This window comes from Schistocerca piceifrons, unplaced genomic scaffold (genome assembly GCF_021461385.2).
Source record: "Schistocerca piceifrons isolate TAMUIC-IGC-003096 unplaced genomic scaffold, iqSchPice1.1 HiC_scaffold_1520, whole genome shotgun sequence".
NCBI lineage: Eukaryota > Metazoa > Arthropoda > Insecta > Orthoptera > Acrididae > Schistocerca > Schistocerca piceifrons.
In genome coordinates, this window is record NW_025727370.1 from 1,974,448 (window position 1) to 1,992,056 (window position 17,609).

Sequence of the window (17,609 nt, forward strand, 5' to 3'; positions counted from 1 at the left end):
AAGGGATACAGTAAACATGCACTGGTGCATCGGAATCTAATACTGGTCTCCCAGGAGCCGCTGAAAACACAATGCCCTAGAGGATTCATTCTTCTTGTACTTTAGTCGGCAATGTCATTATGTATTCAATCCCGATGCAATTTCTGTGTTTCATGGTCAATGTGAAGGTCCAAATGATACAGTCAACCTGCACAGGTGCATTGGAATCTAATACTGGTCTCCCATTAGCCGCTCAACGCACAATCTTTTAGAAGATTCACTCTTCTTGTACTTAAGTCGGCATTGTGCCTTTTGTATTCAATCCCGATGCGATTTCTGTGTTTCATGGTCAATGTGAAGGTCGGAGGGATACAGTAAACCTGCACTGGTGCAATCGGAATCTAATACTGGTCTCCCAGGAGCTGCTCACAGCTCAAACTCTTAGAAGATTCACTCTTCTTGTACTTAAGTCGGCATTGTGAATTTTGTACTCAATCCTGATGCAATTTTTGCGTTTCATGGTCAATGTGAAGGGTCAAGGGCTACATTAAACCTGCACTGGAGAATCGGAATCTAATACTGGTCTCCCAGGAGCCGCTCAAAGCACAAACTCTTAGATGATTAACACTTCTTGTACTTAAGTCGGCAGTCCCTTTTGTATTCAATCCCGATGGAAATTTCTGTGTTTCTTGGTCAATGTGAAGGTCCAGGGGATACAGTAAACCTGCACTGTGCATAGGAATCTAATACTGGTGTCCCAGGAGGCGCTCAAACCACAAACCCTTAGAAATTTCACTCTTCTTGTACTTAAGTCTGCCTTGTGCCTTTTGTATTCAATCGCGATGCAATGTTTTGTGTTTCATAGTCAATGTGAAGTTCCATATGATACAGTCAACCATCACTGGTGCATCGCAATCTAATACGGGTCTCCCAGGAGCGCGCTCAAAGCACATAGTCTGAGAAGATTCACTCTTCTTGTACTTAAGTCGGCATTGTCCCATTTGTATTCAATCCCGATGCTATTTCTGTGTTTCATGGTCAATGTGAAGATCCAAGGGATACAGTAAACGCGCACTGGTGGATCTGAATCTAATACTGGTCTCCCAGGAGCTGCTCAAAGCACAAATTCTTAGAATATTCACTCTTCTTGTACTTAAGTCGGCATTGTCTCTCTTGTATTCAATCCCGATGTAATTTCTGTGTTTCATGGTCAATGTAAAGGTCCAAGGGATACAGTAAACCTGCACTGGTGCATCAGAATCTAATACTTGTCTCCCAGGATCAGCTCAAACCACCAACACTCAGATTATGTCACTCTTCTTGTACTGAAGTCGGCATAGTCCCTTTTGTATTCAATCCCGATGCACTTTCTGTGTTTCATGCTCAATGTGAAAGTCCAAGGGATACAGAAAACCTGCACTGGTGTATCGGAATCTAATACTGGTCTGCCAGGAGCCGCTCAAACCACAAACTCTTTGAAAATCACTCTTCTTGCACTTATGTCGGCATTGTCCCTTTTGTATTCAATCCCAAAGCAACTTTTCCGTTTCATGGTCAATGTGAAGGTCCAAGGGATACAGTAAACGTGCACTGGTGGATCTGAATGTAATACTGGTCTCCCAGGAGCTGCTCAAAGCACAAACTCTTAGAAGATTCACTCTTCTTGTACATAAGTCGGCATTGTCCCTTTTGTATGCAATTCCGAAGCAATTACTGTGTTTCATGGTCAATAAGAAGGTCCAAGGGATACAGTAAACCTGCACTGGTGCATCGGAATCTAATTCTGGTCACCCTGGAGCCGCTCAAACCACAAACTCTTAGAAGATTCACCTTTCTTGTATTTAAGTCGGAGTTGTGCCTTTCGTATTCAATCCCGATGCAATTTCTGTGTTGCATGGTCAATGTGAAGGTCCAAGGGATACAGCAATACTGCACTGGTGCATCGGAATATAATACTGGTCTCGCAGGAGCCGCTGTAGGCACAAACTCTTAGAAGATTCTCTCTTCTTGTACTTAAGTCGGCATTGTGCAATTTGTAATCAATCCCTATATAATTTCTGTGTTTCATGGTAAATGTGAACTTCCAAGGGATACAGAAAACCTGCAATGGTGCATCGCAATCTAATACTGGTCTCCGAGAAGCCGCTCAAAGCACAAACTTTTATAAGACTCAGTCTTCTTGTTCTTAAGTAGGCATTGTCCCATTTGTATTCAATCCCGATGCAATATCTGTGTTTCATGATCAATGTGAAGTTCCAAGGGATTCAGTAAAATTGCACTGGTGCTTCGGAATCTAATACTGGTCTCCTATGAGCCGCTCAAAGCACAAACCCTTAGAAGATTCACTTTTCTTGTAGTTAAGTCGGCATTGTGCATTTTGTATTCAATCCCGATGAAATTTTTCGTTTCATGGTCAATGTGAAGGTCCAAGGGATAAATTAAGACTGCATTGGTGCATCGCAATCTCATACTGGTCTCCCAGGAGCCTCTCAAAGCACATATTCTGAGAAGATTCACTCTTCTTGTACTTAAGTAGGCATTGTCCCTTTTGTATTCACTTCCGATGCGGTTTCTTTGTTTCAAGGTCAATGTGAGGGTCCAAGGTATACAGTAAACCTGCACTGGTTCAAAGGAATCTAATACTGGTCTCCCAGGAGCCGCCCAAAGCACAATCTGTTAGAAGATTTACTCTTCTTGTACTTAAGTCGGCATTGTCCCATTTGTATTCAATCCCGATGCAATTTCTGTGTTTCTTGGTCAATTTGAAGGTCCAAGGGATACAGTAAACCTGCACTGGTGCATCGGAATCTAATATTGGTCTCCCAGGAGGCGCTCAAACCACAAACCCTTAGAAAGTTCACTCTTCTTGTACTTAAGTCTGCATTGTGCCTTTTGTATTCAATCGCGATGCAATGTCTGTGTTTCATAGTCAATGTGAAGTTCCATATGATTCAGTCAACCATCACTGGTGCATCGCAATCTAATACTGGTCTCCCAGGAGCCGCTTAAAGCACATAGTCTGAGAAGATTCACTCTTCTTGTACTTAAGTCGGCATTGTCCCATTTGTATCCAATCCCGATGCTATTTCTGTGTTTCATGGTCAATGTGAAGATCCAAGGGATACAGTAAACGCGCACTGGTGGATCGGAATCTAATACTGGTCTCCCAGGAGCTGCTCAAAGCACAAACTCTTAGAAGATTCACTCTTTTTGTACTTAAGTGGGCATTGTCTCTTTTGTATTCAATCCCGATGTAATTTCTGTGTTTCATGGTCAATGTAAAGGTCCAAGGGATACAGTTAATCAGCACTGGTGCATCGGAATCTAATGCTGGTCTCCCAGGAGCCGCTCAAAGCAGAAACTCTTAGAAGATTCAACCTTCTTGTACTTAAGTCGGCATTGTCCCTTTTGTATTCAATCCCGATGCAATTTCTGTGTTTCATGCTCAATGTGAAAGTCCAAGGGATACAGTAAACCTGCACTGGTGCAACAGAATGTAATACTGGTCTCCCAGGAGCCGCTCAAAGCACAAACTCTTAGAAGATTCACTCTTCTTGTACTTACAACGGCACTGCCCCATTTATATTCAATGCGGTGCAATTTCTGCGTTTCATGGTCAATGTGAACGTCCAAAGGATACAGTAAACCTGCACCGGTGCATCGGAATCTAATACTTGTCTCCCAGGATCACCTCAAACCACCAACTCTTAGATTATTCACTCTTCTTGTACTGAAGTCGGCATAGTCCCTTTTGTATTCAATCCCGATGCACTTTCTGTGTTTCATGCTCAATCTGAAAGTCCAAGGGATACAGTGAACCTGCACTGGTGCATCGGAATCTAATACTGGTCTGCCAGGAGCCGCTCAACCCACAAACTCTTTGAAAATTCACTCTTCTTGCACTTACGTCGGCATTGTCCCTTTTGTATTCAATCCCAAAGCAACCTTTCTGTTTCGTGGTCAATGTGAAGGTCCAAGGGATACAGTAAACGTGAACTGGTGCATCGGAATTTAATACTGGTCTCCCAGGAGCCGCTCAAAGCCCAAAATCTTCTAAGATTCACTCTTCTTGTACTTAAACTGGCATTGTGCCTTTAGTATTCAATCCCCATGCAATTTCTGTGTTTCATGGTCAATGTGAAGGTCCAAGTGATACAGTAAACCTGCACTAGTGCATCGGAATCTAATACTGGTCTCCCAGGAGCCGCTCAAAGCACATACTCTGAGAAGATTCACTTTTCTTGTACTTAAGTAGGCATTGTCCCTTTTGTATTCACTTCCGATGTGGTTTCTTTGTTTCATGGTCAATGTGAGGGTCCAAGGTATACAGTAAACCTGCACTGGTTCAATGGAATCTAATACTGGTCTCCGAAGAGCCGCCCAAAGCACAATCTGTTAGAAGATTTACTCTTCTTGTACTTAAGTCGGCATTGTCCCATTTGTATTCAATCCCGATGCAATTTCTGCGTTTCATGGTCAATGTGAAGATCCAAGGGATACAGTAAACGTGCACTGGTGGATCTGAAACTAATACTGGTCTCCCAGGAGCTGCTCAAAGCACAAATTCTTAGAAGATTCACTCTTCTTGTACATAAGTCGGCATTGTCCCTTTTGTATTCAATTCCGAAGCAATTACTGTGTTTCATGGTCAATAAGAAGGTCCAAGGGATACAGTAAACCTGCACTGGTGCATCGGAATCTAATTCTGGTCACCCTGGAGCCGCTCAAACCACAAACTCTTAGAAGATTCACTTTTCTTGTACTTAAGTCGGAGTTGTGCCTTTCGTATTCAATCCCAATGCAATTTCTGTGTTGCATGGTCAATGTGAAGGTCCAAGGGATACAGCAATACTGCACTGGTGCATCGGAATCTAATACTGGTCTCACAGGAGCCGCTGTAGGCACAAACTCTTAGAGGATTCACTCTTCTTGTACTTAAGTCGGCATTGTGCAATTTGTAATCAATCCCTATATAATTTCTGTGTTTCATGGTTAATGTGAACGTCCAAGGCATACAGAAAACCTGCACTGGTGCATCGCAATCTAATACTGTTCTCCGAGAAGCCGCTCAAAGCACAAACTCTTATAAGACTCAGTCTTCTTGTTCTTAAGTAGGCATTGTCCCATTTGTATTCAATCCCGATGCAATATCTGTGTTTCATGATCAATGTGAAGTTCCAAGGGATACAGTAAACCTGCACTGGTGCTTCGGAATCTAATACTGGTCTCCTATGAGCCGCTCAAAGCACAAACTCTTAGAAGATTCACTTTTCTTGTAGTTAAGTCGGCATTGTGCATTTTGTATTCAATCCCGATGAAATTTTTCGTTTCATGGTCAATGTGAAGGTCCAAGGTATACATTAATCCTGCACTGGTGCATCGGAATCTCATACTGGTCTCCCAGGAGCCGCTCAAAGCACAAACTCCGAGAAGAATCATTCTTCTTGTACCTAAGTCAGCATTGCACCTTTTGTATTCAATCCCGATGCAATTTCTGTGTTTCATGGTCAATGTGAAGGTCCAAATAATACAGTAAACCTGCACAGGTGCATCAGAATCTAATACTGGTCTCCCAGGAGCCGCTCAAAGATAAACTCTTAGAAGATTCACTCTTCTTGTACTTAAGTCGGTATTGTACATTTTGTATTTAATCCCGATGCAATTTCTATGTTTCATGGTCAATTAGAATGTCCAAGGGATACAGTAAACCTGCACTGGTTCATCGGAATCTAATACTGGTCTCCCATGAGCCGCCGAAACCACAAAATCTTAGAAGATTCACTCTTCTTGTACTTAAGTCGGCATTGTGCCTTTTGTACTCAATCCCGATGTGATTTCTGTGTTTCATGGTCAATGTGAAGGTCCAAGGGATACAGTAAACCTGCACTGGTGCATCGGAATCTTATACTGGTCTCTCAGGAGCCGCTCAAACCACAAACTCTTAGAAAATTCACCTTCTTGTACTTAAGTCGGCATTGTCCCTTTTGTGTTCAATCCCGATCCAATTTCTGTATTTCATGGCCAATGTGAAGGTCAAAGGGATACAGTAAACGTGCACTGGTGCATCGGAATCTAATACAGGTCTCCCAGGAGACGCTCAAAACACAAACTCTCCGAAGATTCACACTTCTTGAGGTTAAGTTTGTCATTGTGAGTTTTGTATTCAATTCCGGTGCAATTTCTTTGTTTTCATGGTCAACGTGAAGGTTCAAGGGATACAGTAAACCTGCACAGGTGCATCGGAATCTAATACTGGTCAGCGAGGAGCCGCTGAAACCACATACTCTTTGAAGATTCACTCTTCTTGTACATAAGTCGGCATTGTGCTTTTGTATTCAATCCCGATGCAATCTCTGTGTGTCATAGTCAATGTGAAGGTCCAAATGATACAGTCGACGTGCACTGGTGCATCGCAATCTAATACTGGTCTCCCAGGAGCCGCTCAAAGCGCAAACTCTTAGAAGATTCACTCTTCTTGTACTTAAGTCGGCATTTTGCCTTATGTATTCAATCCCGATGCAATTTCTGTGTTTCATGGTCAATGTGAAGGGTCAAGGGATACAGTAAACGTGCACTGGTGCATCGAAATCTAATACTGGTCTCCCAGGAGGCGCTCAAACCACAAACACTTAGAAGAGTCACTCTTCTTGTACTGAAGTGGGCATTGTCCCTTTTGTTTTCAACCCTATGCAATTTCTGTGTTTCATGCTCAATGTGAAGGTCCAAATGATACAGTCAACCTGCACTGGTGCTTTGGAATGTAATAGTGGCCTCCCAGGAGCCGCTCAAAGCACAAATTCTTAGAAGATCACTCTTCTTGTACTTAAGTCGGCATTGTGCCTTTTGTATTCAATCCCGATGCAATTTCTGTGTTTCATGGTCTATGAGGAGGTCCAAGGGATACGGTAAACCTGCACTGGTTCATCAGAATCTAATGCTGGTCGTCCATGAGCCGCTCAAACCACAAACTGTTAGAAGATTCACTGTTCTTGTACTTAAGTCCACGTTGTGCCTTTTCCTATACAATCCCGATGCGATTTCTGTGTTTCATGGTCAATGTGAAAACCAAAGGATACAGTAAACATGCACTGGTGCATCGGAATATAATACTGGTCTCCCAGGAGCCGCTGAAAAACACAATGTCCTAGATGATTCATTCTTCTTGTACTTTCGTCATCAATGTCATTATGTATTCAATCCCGATGCAATATCTGTGTTTCATGGTCAATGTGAAAGTCCAAATGATACAGTCAACCTGCACAGGTGCATAGGAATCTAATACTGGTCTCCCATTAGCCGCTCGAAGCACAATCTTTTAGAAGATTCACTGTTCTTGTACTTAAGTCGGCATTGTGCCTTTTGTATTCAATCCCGACGCAATTTGTGTGTTTCATGGTCAATGAGAAGGTCCAAGGGATACAGTATACCTGCACTGGTTCGTCGGAATCTAATACAGGTCTCCCAAGAGCCGCTCAAACCACAATCTCTTATAAGATTTACTCTTCTTGTACTTAAGTCGGCATAGTGCCTTTTGTATTCAATCCTGATGCAATTTCTGTGTTTCATGGTCAATGTGAATGTCCAAGGGATACAGTAAACCTGCACTGGTGCATCGGAATCTAATACTGGTCTCCCAGGAGCCGCTCAAGCCACAAACTCCTAGAAAATTCACTCTTGTTATACTTAAGTCGGCATTGTGCTTTATGTATTCAATCCCGATGCAATTTCTGTGTTTCATGGTCAATTTGAAGGTCCCAGGGATACAGTAAACCTGCACTGGTGCATTGGAATCTAATACTGGTCTCCCAGGAGCAGCTCAAACCACCAACTCTTAGAAGATTCACTCTTCTTGTACTTAAGTTGCCCATAGTCCCCTTTTGTATTCAATCCCGATGCAGTTTCTGTGTTTCATGCTCAATGTGAAAGTCCAAGTGATACAGTAAACCTGCACTGGTGCATCGGAATCTAATACTGGTCTCACAGGAGCCGCTCAAACCACAAACTCTTAGATTATTCACTTTTCTTGCACGTATGTCGGCATTGTCCCTTTTGTATTCAATCCCGAAGCAATTTGTGTGTTTCATGGTCAATGTGAACGTCCAAGGGATACAGTAAATGTGAACTGTTGCATCGGAATCTAATACTGGTCTCCCTGGAGCCGCTCAAAACACAAAATCTTCGAAGATTTACTCTTCTTGTACTGAAGTTGGCATTGTGCCTTTTGTATTCAATCCCGACGCAATTTCTGTGTTTCATGATCAACGTGAAGTTCCAATGGACACAGTAACCCTGCACTGGTGCTTCGGAATCTAATACTGGTCTCCTATGAGCCACTCAAAGCACAAACTCTTAGAAGATTCACTCTTCTTGTACTTAAGTCGGCATTGTGCATTTTGTATTCAATCCTGATGCAATTTTTGCGTTTCATGGCCAATGTGAAGGTCCACGGGCTACATTAAACCCTGCACTGGCGAATCGGAATCTAATACTGGTCTCCCAGGATCCGCTCGAAGCACAAACTCTTAGATGATTAACACTTCTTGTACTTAAGTCGGCAGTCCCTTTTGTATTCAATCCCGATGCAATTTCTGTGTTTCTTGGTCAATGTGAATGTCCAGGGGATACAGTAAACCTGCACTGGCGCATCGGAATCTAATACTGGTCTCCCAGGAGCCGCTCAAACCACAAACTCTTAGAAAATTCACTCTTCTTGTACTTAAGTCGGCATTGTGCCTTTTGTATTCAATCGCGATGCAATTTCTGAGTTTCATAGTCAATGTGAAGTTCCAAATGATACAGTCAACCATCACTGGTGCATCGCAATCTAATACTGGTCTCCCAGGAGCCGCTCAAAGCACAAACTCTTAGGAGATTCACTCTTCTTGTACTTAAGTCGGCATTGTGCATTTTCTATTCAATCCTGATGAAATTTTTCGTTACATGGTCAATGTGAAGGTCCAAGGGCTACAATAAACCTGGGCTGGAGGATCCGAATCTAATACTGGCCTCCGAGAAGCCGCTTAAAGCACAAACTCTTAGATGATTAACTCATCTTGTACTTAAGACGGCAGTCCTTTTTGTATTCAATCCCGATGCAATATCTGTGTTTGGAGGTCCATGTGAAGGTCCAAGGGATACACTGAACCAGCCAGGTGCATCGGAATCTAATACTGGTCTCCCAGAGGCCGCTCAATGCACATACTCTGAGAAGATTCTCTCTTCTTGTATTTAAGTCGGCATTGTCTCTTTTGTATACAATCCCGATGTAATTTCTGTGTTTCATGGTCATGTGAAGGTCCATGGGATACAGTTAATCAGCACTCGTGCATCGGAATCTAATACTGGTCTCCCAGGAGCCGCTCAAAGCACAAACTCTTAGAAGATTCACTCTTCTTGTACTTAAGTTGGCATTGCCCCATTTATATTCAATCCCCATGCAATTTTTGCGTTTCATGGTCAATGTGAAAGCCCAAGCTATACAGTAAACCTGCACTGGTGCATCGGAATCTAACACTTTTCTCCCAGCAGCCGCTTAAACGACAAACTCTTAGAAAATTCACTCTTCCTATACTTAAGTCGGCAGTCCATTTCGTATTCAATCCCGATGCAATTTCTGTGTTTCATGATCAATGTGAAGGTCCAACGGATACAGTAAACCTGAACTGGTGCATCGGAATCTAATACTGGTATCCCAAGAAGCCGCTTAAAGCACAAGCTCTGAAGAGATTCATTCTACTTGTACTTATGTCGGCATATTCCCATTTGTATTCAATCCCGATGCAATATCTGTGTTTCATGGTCAGTGTGAAGGACCAACGGATACAGTAAACCTGCTCTGGTGCGTCGGAACCCAATACTGGTCTCCCAGTAGCCGCTCAAAGCACAAACTCTTAGAAGATTCAGTCTTCCTGTAATTAAGTCGGCATCGTCTCTTTTATGTTTAATCCCGATGCAATTTCTGTGTTTGATGGTCAATGGGAATGTCCAAGGGATACAGTAAACCTGCACTGGTGCACCGGAATCTAACACTTTTCTCCCAGGAGCCGCTCAAACCACAAACTCTTAGAAAATTCACTCTTCTTATACTTAAGTCGGCTTTGTCCCTTTTGTATTCAATCCCGATGCAATTTCTGTGTTTCATGGTCAATGTGAAGGTCAAAGTGATGCAGTTAACCTGCACTGGTGCAACGGAATCTAATACTGGTCTCCCAGGTGCCGCTCAGAGCAGAAATTCTTAGAGGATTCACTCATCTTGTACTTAAGTCGGCATTGTGGCTTTTGTATTCAATCCCGATGCTATTTCTGTGTTTCATGGTCAATGTGATGGTCCAAGGGATACAGTAAACCTGCACTAGTGCATCGGAATCTAATACTGGTCTCCCAGGAGATGATGAAAGCACAAACTCTTAGAAGATTCACTCTTCTTCACATAATTCGGCATTGTTCGATTTGTATTCAATCCCGATGCAATTTCTGTGTTTCATGGTCAATGTGAAGGTCAAAGTGATGCAGTTAACCTGCACTGGTGCATCGGAATCTAATACCGGTCTCCCAGGAGCCGCTCAAAGCACAAACTCTTAGAAGATTCAGTCTTCTTGTACTTAAGTCGGCATTGTCTCTTTTGTATTCAATCCCGATGCAAATTCTGTGTTTCATGGTCAATGTGAAGGTCCATGGGATACCGTTAACGAGCACTGGTGCATCGGAATCTATTACTGGTCTCCCGGGAGCCGCTCAAAGCACTAAATCTTATAAGATTCACCCTTCTTGTACTTAATTCGGCATTGCCCCATTTATATTCAATTCCGATGCAATTTCTGCGTTTCACGGTCAATGTGAAGGTCCAAATGATACAGTAAACCTGCAGCGGTGCATCGGAATCTAATACTGGTCTCCCAGGATCAGCTCAAACCACCAACTCTTAGATTATTCACTCTTCTTGTACTTAAGTCGGCATAGTCCCTTTTGTATTCAATCCCGATGCACTTTCTGTGTTTCATGCTCAATGTGAATGTCCAAGGGATGCAGTAAACCTGCACTAGTGCATCGGAATCTAATACTGGTCTGCGAGGAGCCGCTCAAACCACAATCTCTTAGAAAAATCACTCTTCTTGCACTTATGTCGGCATTGTCCCTTTTGTATTCAATCCCAAAGCAATTTTTGTGTTTCATGGTCAATGTGAATGTCCAAGGGATACAGTAAACGTGAACTGGTGCATCGGAATCTAATACTGGTCTCCCAGGAGCCGCTCAAAGCACAAAATCTTCGAAGATTCACTCTTCTTGTACTTAAGTTGGCATTGTGCCTTTAGTATTGAATCCCCATGCAATTTCTGTGCTTCATGGTCAATGTGAAGGTCCAACGGACACAGTAAACATGTACTGGTGCATCGTAATCTAATACTGGTCTCCCAGAAGCCGCTCGAAGCACAAACTCTTGCATGATTCACTCTTCTTGTTCTTAAGTCGGTATTTTCCCTTTTGTATTCAATTCCGAAGCAATTACTGTGTTTCATGGTCAATGTGAAGGTCCAAGGGATTCAGTAAACCTGCACTGGTTCGTCGGAATCTAATACTGGTCTCCCAAGAGCCGCTCAAATAACAAACTCTTAGGAGATTCACTCTGCTTCTACTTACGTTAGCATTGTGCCTTTTGTATTCAATCCCGATGCAATTTCTGTGATTCATGATCAATGTGAAGTTCAAAGGGATACAGTAAACCTGTACTGGTGCTTCGGAATCTAATACCGGTCTCCCATGAGCCGCTCAAAGCACAAACTCTTAAATGATTAACACTTCTTGTACTTATGTCGGCAGTCCCTTTTGTATTCAATCCCGATGCAATTTGTGTGTTTCATGGTGAATGTGAAGGTCCAGGGGATACAGTAAACCTGCACTGGTGCATCGGAATCTAATTCTGGTCACCCTGGAGCCGCTCAAACCACAAACTCTTAGAAGATTCACTTTTCTTGTACTTAAGTCGGCATTGTGCCTTTTGTACTGACTCCCGATGCAATTTCTGTGTTTGGAGGTCCATGTGAAGTTCCAAGGGATACACTAAACCAGCTCAGGTGCATCGGAATCTAATACAGGTCTCCCAGGAGCCGCTCAATGCACATAGTCTGAGAAGATTCACTCTTCTTGTACTTAAGTCGGCATAGTCTTTTTTGTATTCAATCCCGATGTAATTTCTGTGTTTCATGGTCATGTGAAGGTCCAAGGGATACAGTTAATCAGCACTGGTGCATCGGAATCTAACACGGGTCTCCCAGGAGCCGCTCAAACCACAAAATCTTAGAAGATTCACCCTTCTTGTACTTAAGTCGGCATTGTACCTTTTGTATACAATCCCGATGCAATTTCTGTGTTTCATGGTCAATGTGAAAGTCCGAGGGATACAGTAAACCTGCACTTGTGCATCGGAATCTAATACTGGTATCCCAGGAGCCGCTCAAAGCACAAACTCTTAGAAGATTCAGTCTTCCTGTACTTAAGTCGCCATTGTCTCTTTTGTATTCAATCCCGATACAATTTCTGTGTTTCATGGGCAATGGGAAGGTCCAAGGGATACAGTAAAGTTGCAGTGGTGCACCGTAATCTAACACTTTTCTCCCAGAAGCCGCTCAAACCACAAACTTTTAGAGAATTCACTCTTCTTATACCTAAGTCGGCATTGTCCATTTTGTATTCAATCCCGATGCAATTTCTGTGTTTCATGGTCAATGTGAAGGTCCAAGGGATGCAGTTAACCTGCACTGATGCAACGGAATCTAATACTGATCTCCCAGGAGCCGCTCAGAGTAGAAACTCTTAGAAGATTTACTTGTCTTGTACTTAAGTCGGCATTGTGCCTTTTGTATTCAATCCCGATGCAATCTCTGTGTTTGATGGTCCATGTGAAGGTCCAAGGGATACATTAAACAAGCACAGGTGCATCGGAATCTAATACTGGTCTCCCAGGGGCCGCTCAAAGCACATACTCTGAGAAGATTCACACTTCTTGTACTTAAGTCGGCATTGTTCCATTTGTATTCAATCCCGATGCAATTTCTGTGTTTCATGGTCAATGTGAAGGTCCAAGGGATACAATAAACGTGCACTGGTTGCATCGGAATCTAGTACTGGTCTCCCAGGAGACGCTCAAAGCACCAACTCTTAGAAGATTCACTCTTCTTGTACTTATGACGGCATTGTGCCTTTTGTATTCAATCGCGATGGAATTCTGTGTTTCATGGTCAATGTGAAGGTCCAAGGGATACAATAAACGTGCACTGGTTGCATCGGAATCTAATACTGGTATCCCAGGAGCCGCTCAAAGCACAGAATCTGAAGAGTTTCACTCTTCTTGTACTTAAGTCGGCCTTGTCAGTATTGTATTCAATCCCGATGCAATATCAGTGTTTGATGGTCAATGTGAATGACCAAGGGATACAGTAAACCTGTTCTGGTGCATCGGAATCTAATACTGGTCTCCCAGGAGCCGCACAAAGCACAAACTCTTAGAAGATTTACTCTTCTTGCACTTAAGTTGGCATTGTCTCTTTTGTATGCAATCCCGATGTAATATCTGTGTTTCATGGTCATTGTGAAGGTCCAAGGGATACAGTTAATGAGCACTGGTGCATTGGAATCCAATACTGGTCTCCCAGGAGCCGCTCAAAGAGCATACTCTTAGAAGATTCACCCTTCTTGTAATTAAGTCGGCATTGTCCATTTTGTATTCAATCCCAATGCATATTCTGTGTTTCATGGTCAATGTGAAGGTCCATGGGATACTGTTAACCAGCACTGGTGCATCGGAATCTAATACTGGTCTCCCAGGAGCCGCTCAAAGCACAAAATCTTATAAGATTCACCCTTCTTGTACTGAAGTCGGCATTGTTCCTTTTGTATTCAATCCCGATGCAATTTCTGTGTTTCATGGCCAATGTGAAGGTCCAAGGGATACAGTGAACTTGCACTGGTGCATCGGAATCTAACACTTTTCTCCCAGATGTCGCTCATACCACAAACTCTTAAAAAATTCACTCTTCTTGTACTGAAGTCGGCACTGTCCCTTTTGTACTCAATCCCGCTGCGAGCTCTGTGTATCATGATCAATCTGAAGGTCGAAGGGATACAGTAAACCTGCACTGGTGGAACGGAATCTAATACTGGTCTCCCAGGAGCCGCTCAGAACAGAATCTCTTAGAAGATTCAATCTTCTTGTACTTAAGTTGGCATTGTGCCTTTTGTATACAGTGCCGATGCAATATCTGTGTTTCATGGTCAATGTGAAGGTCCAAGGGATACGGTAAACCTGCGCTGGCGCATCTGAATCTGATACTGGTCTCTCAAGATCCGCTCAAAACACAAACTCTTAGACGATTCACTGTTCTTGTACTTAAGTCGGCATTGTGCCATATGTATTCAATCCCCCCGCAATTTCTGTGTTTCATGGTCAATGTGAATGGCCAAGGGATACAATAAACCTGCACTGGTGCATCGGAATCTAATACTGGTCTCCCAGGAGCCGCTCAAACCACAAACTCATAGAAAATTCACTCTTCTTGTACTTAAGTCGGCAGTGTCCCTTTTGTACTCAATCCCGACGCAATTTCTGTGTTGCTTGGTCAATGTGGAGGTCAAAGGGGTACAGTAAACCTGCACTGGTGCAATGGAATCTAATACTGGTCTCCCAGGAGCCGCTCAAAGCACAATCTCTTAGAAGATTCACTCTTCTTGTCCTTAAGTCGGCATTGTCCCATTTGTATTCATTCCCGATGCAATATCTGTGTTTCATGGTCAATGCGAAGATCCAAGGGATACATTAAACGTGCACTGGTGGATCTGAATCTAATACTTGTATCCCAGGAGCCGCTCAAAGCAGAAACTCTGAAGAGATTCATTCTTCGTGTACTTAAGTCGGCATTGTCCCTTTTGTACTCAATCCCGATGCAATATCTGTGTTTCATGGTCAATGTGAAGGACCAAGGGATACAGTAAACCATCACTGGTGCGCCGGAACCTAATACTGGTCTCGAAGAAACCACTCAAACCACAAACTCTTAGAAGATTCAGTCTTCTTGTACTTAAGTCGGCGTTGTGCCTTTTGTATTCAATCCCGATGCAATTTCTGTGTTTCATGGTCAATGTGTTGGTGCAAGGGCCACAGTAAACCTGCACTGGTGCATCGGAATCTAAAACTGGTCTTCCAGGAGCCGCTCAAAGTTCATACTGCGAGAAGATTCACTCTTATTGTACATAAGTCGGCAATGTCCGATTTATATTCAATCCCGATGAAATTTCAGTGTTTCATGGTCAATGTGATGGTCTAAGGGAACAATTAGCCTGCAGTGGTGCTTAGGAATGTAATACCGGTATCCCAGGAGCCGCTCAATGCACAAATTCTTAGTAGATTCACTCTTCTTGTAATTAGGTCGGCATTGTCCCATTTGTATTCAATCCCGATGCAATATCAATGTTTCATGGTCAATATGCAGGTCCAAGGGATACAGTAAACCTGCACTGAAGCATCGGAATCTAACACTTGTCTCCCAGGAGACACTCAAACACAAACTCTTAGAAGATTCACTCTTCTTGTACTTAAGTCGGCATTGTATCTTTTGTGTTCAATCCCTATGCGGTTTCTGTGTTTCATGGTCAATGTGAGGGTCCAAGGTATACAGTAATCCTGCACTGGTGCATTCGAATCTAATACTGGTCTCTCAGGAACCGCTCAAAGCACAAACTCTTAGAAGATTCAGTCTACTTGTACTTATGTCGGCATTGTCTCATTTGTATTCAATCCCGATGCATATTCTGTGTTACATGGTCAATGTGAAGGTCCAAGGGATGCAGTAAACGTGCACTCGTGCATCGAAATCTAACACTTTTCTCCCAGGAGCCGCACAAACCACAAACCCTTAGAAAATTCACTCTTCTTGTACTTAAGTCGGCATTTTCCCTTTTGTATTCAATCCCGATGCACGTTCTGTGTATCATGATCAATGTGAAGGTCCAAGAGATACAGTAAACCTGCACTGGTGCAACGGAATCTAATACTGGTCTCCCGGGAGCCGCTCAAAGCACATACTCTGAGAAGATTCACTCTTCTTGTACTTAAGTCGGCCTTGTCCCATTTGTATTCAATCCCGATGCAATTTCTGTGTTTCATGGTCAATGTGAAGGTCAAAGGGATACTGTAAACCTGCACTGGTGCATCGGAATCTAATACTGGTATCCCAGAAGCCGCTCAAAGCACAACTTCCAAAGAGATTCACTCTTCTTGTACTTAGTTCGGCATTGTCCCTATTGTATTGAATCCCGATGCAGCATCTGTGATTCATGGTCTATGTGAACGACCAAAGGATACAATAAACCTGCACTGGAGGATCGGAATCTAATATTGGTATCCCAGGACCCGCTCGAAGCACAAACTCTGAAGAGATTCACTCTTCTGGTACTTAAGTCGGCATTGTGCCTTTAGTATTCAATCCCGATGCAATTTCTGTGTTTCATGGTCAATGTGAAGGTCCAATGGATACAGTAAATCTGCACTGGTTCACTGGAATCTAATAGTGGTCTCCCAAGAGACGCTCAAAGCACAAACTCTTAGAAGATTCACTCTTCTTGTACTTGAGTCGGAATTGTGCCTTATGTAATCAATCCCGATGCAATTTCTGTGTTTCATGGTCAATGTGAAGGGCCAAGGGATACAGTAAACCTGCACTGGTGAAACGGAATCTAATACTGGTGTCCCATGAGCCGCACAAAGCACAAACTCTTAGAAGATTCACTCTTCTTGTACTTAAGTCGGCATTGTCTCTTTTGTATTCAATCCCGGTGGGGTTTCTGTGTTTGATGGTCAATGTGAGGGTCCAAGGGATACAGTAAACCTGCACTGGTGAAACGGAATCTAATACTGGTGTCCCATGAGCCGCACAAAGCACAAACTCTTAGAAGATTCACTCTTCTTGTACTTAAGTCGGCATTGTGCATTTTGTATTCAATCCCGATGCAATTTCTGTGTTTCATGGTCAATGTGAAGGTCCAAGGGATACAGTTAACCTGCACTGGTGCATCGAAATCTAATACTGGTATGCCCGGAGCCGCTCAAACCACAAACTCTTAGAAAATTCACTCTTCTTGCACTTATGTCGGCTTTGTCCCATTTGTATTCAATTCCAAAGCAACTTTTGTGTTTCATGGTCAATGTGAAGGGCCAAGCGATACAGTAAACCTGCACAGGTGCATCGTAATCTAATACTGGTCTCCCAGGAGCCGCTCAAAGTACAAACTCTTGCAAGAATCACTCTTCTTGTTCTTAAGTCGGCATTGTCCCTTTTGTATTCAGTTCCGAAGCAATTACTGAGTTTCATGGCCAATGTGAAGGTACAAGGGATACAGTAAACCTCCAATGGTGCATCGGATTCTAACTCTGGTCACCCTGGAGCCGCTCAAACCACAAAATCTTAGAAGATTCACTTTTCTTGTACTTAAGTCGGCATTGTGCCTTTTGTGTTCAATCCCGATGCAATCTCTGTGTTTGATGGTCCATGTGAAGGTCCAAGGGATACACTAAACAAGCACAGGTGCATCGGAATCTGATACTGGTCTCCCAGGAGCCGCTCAAAGCACATACTCTGAAA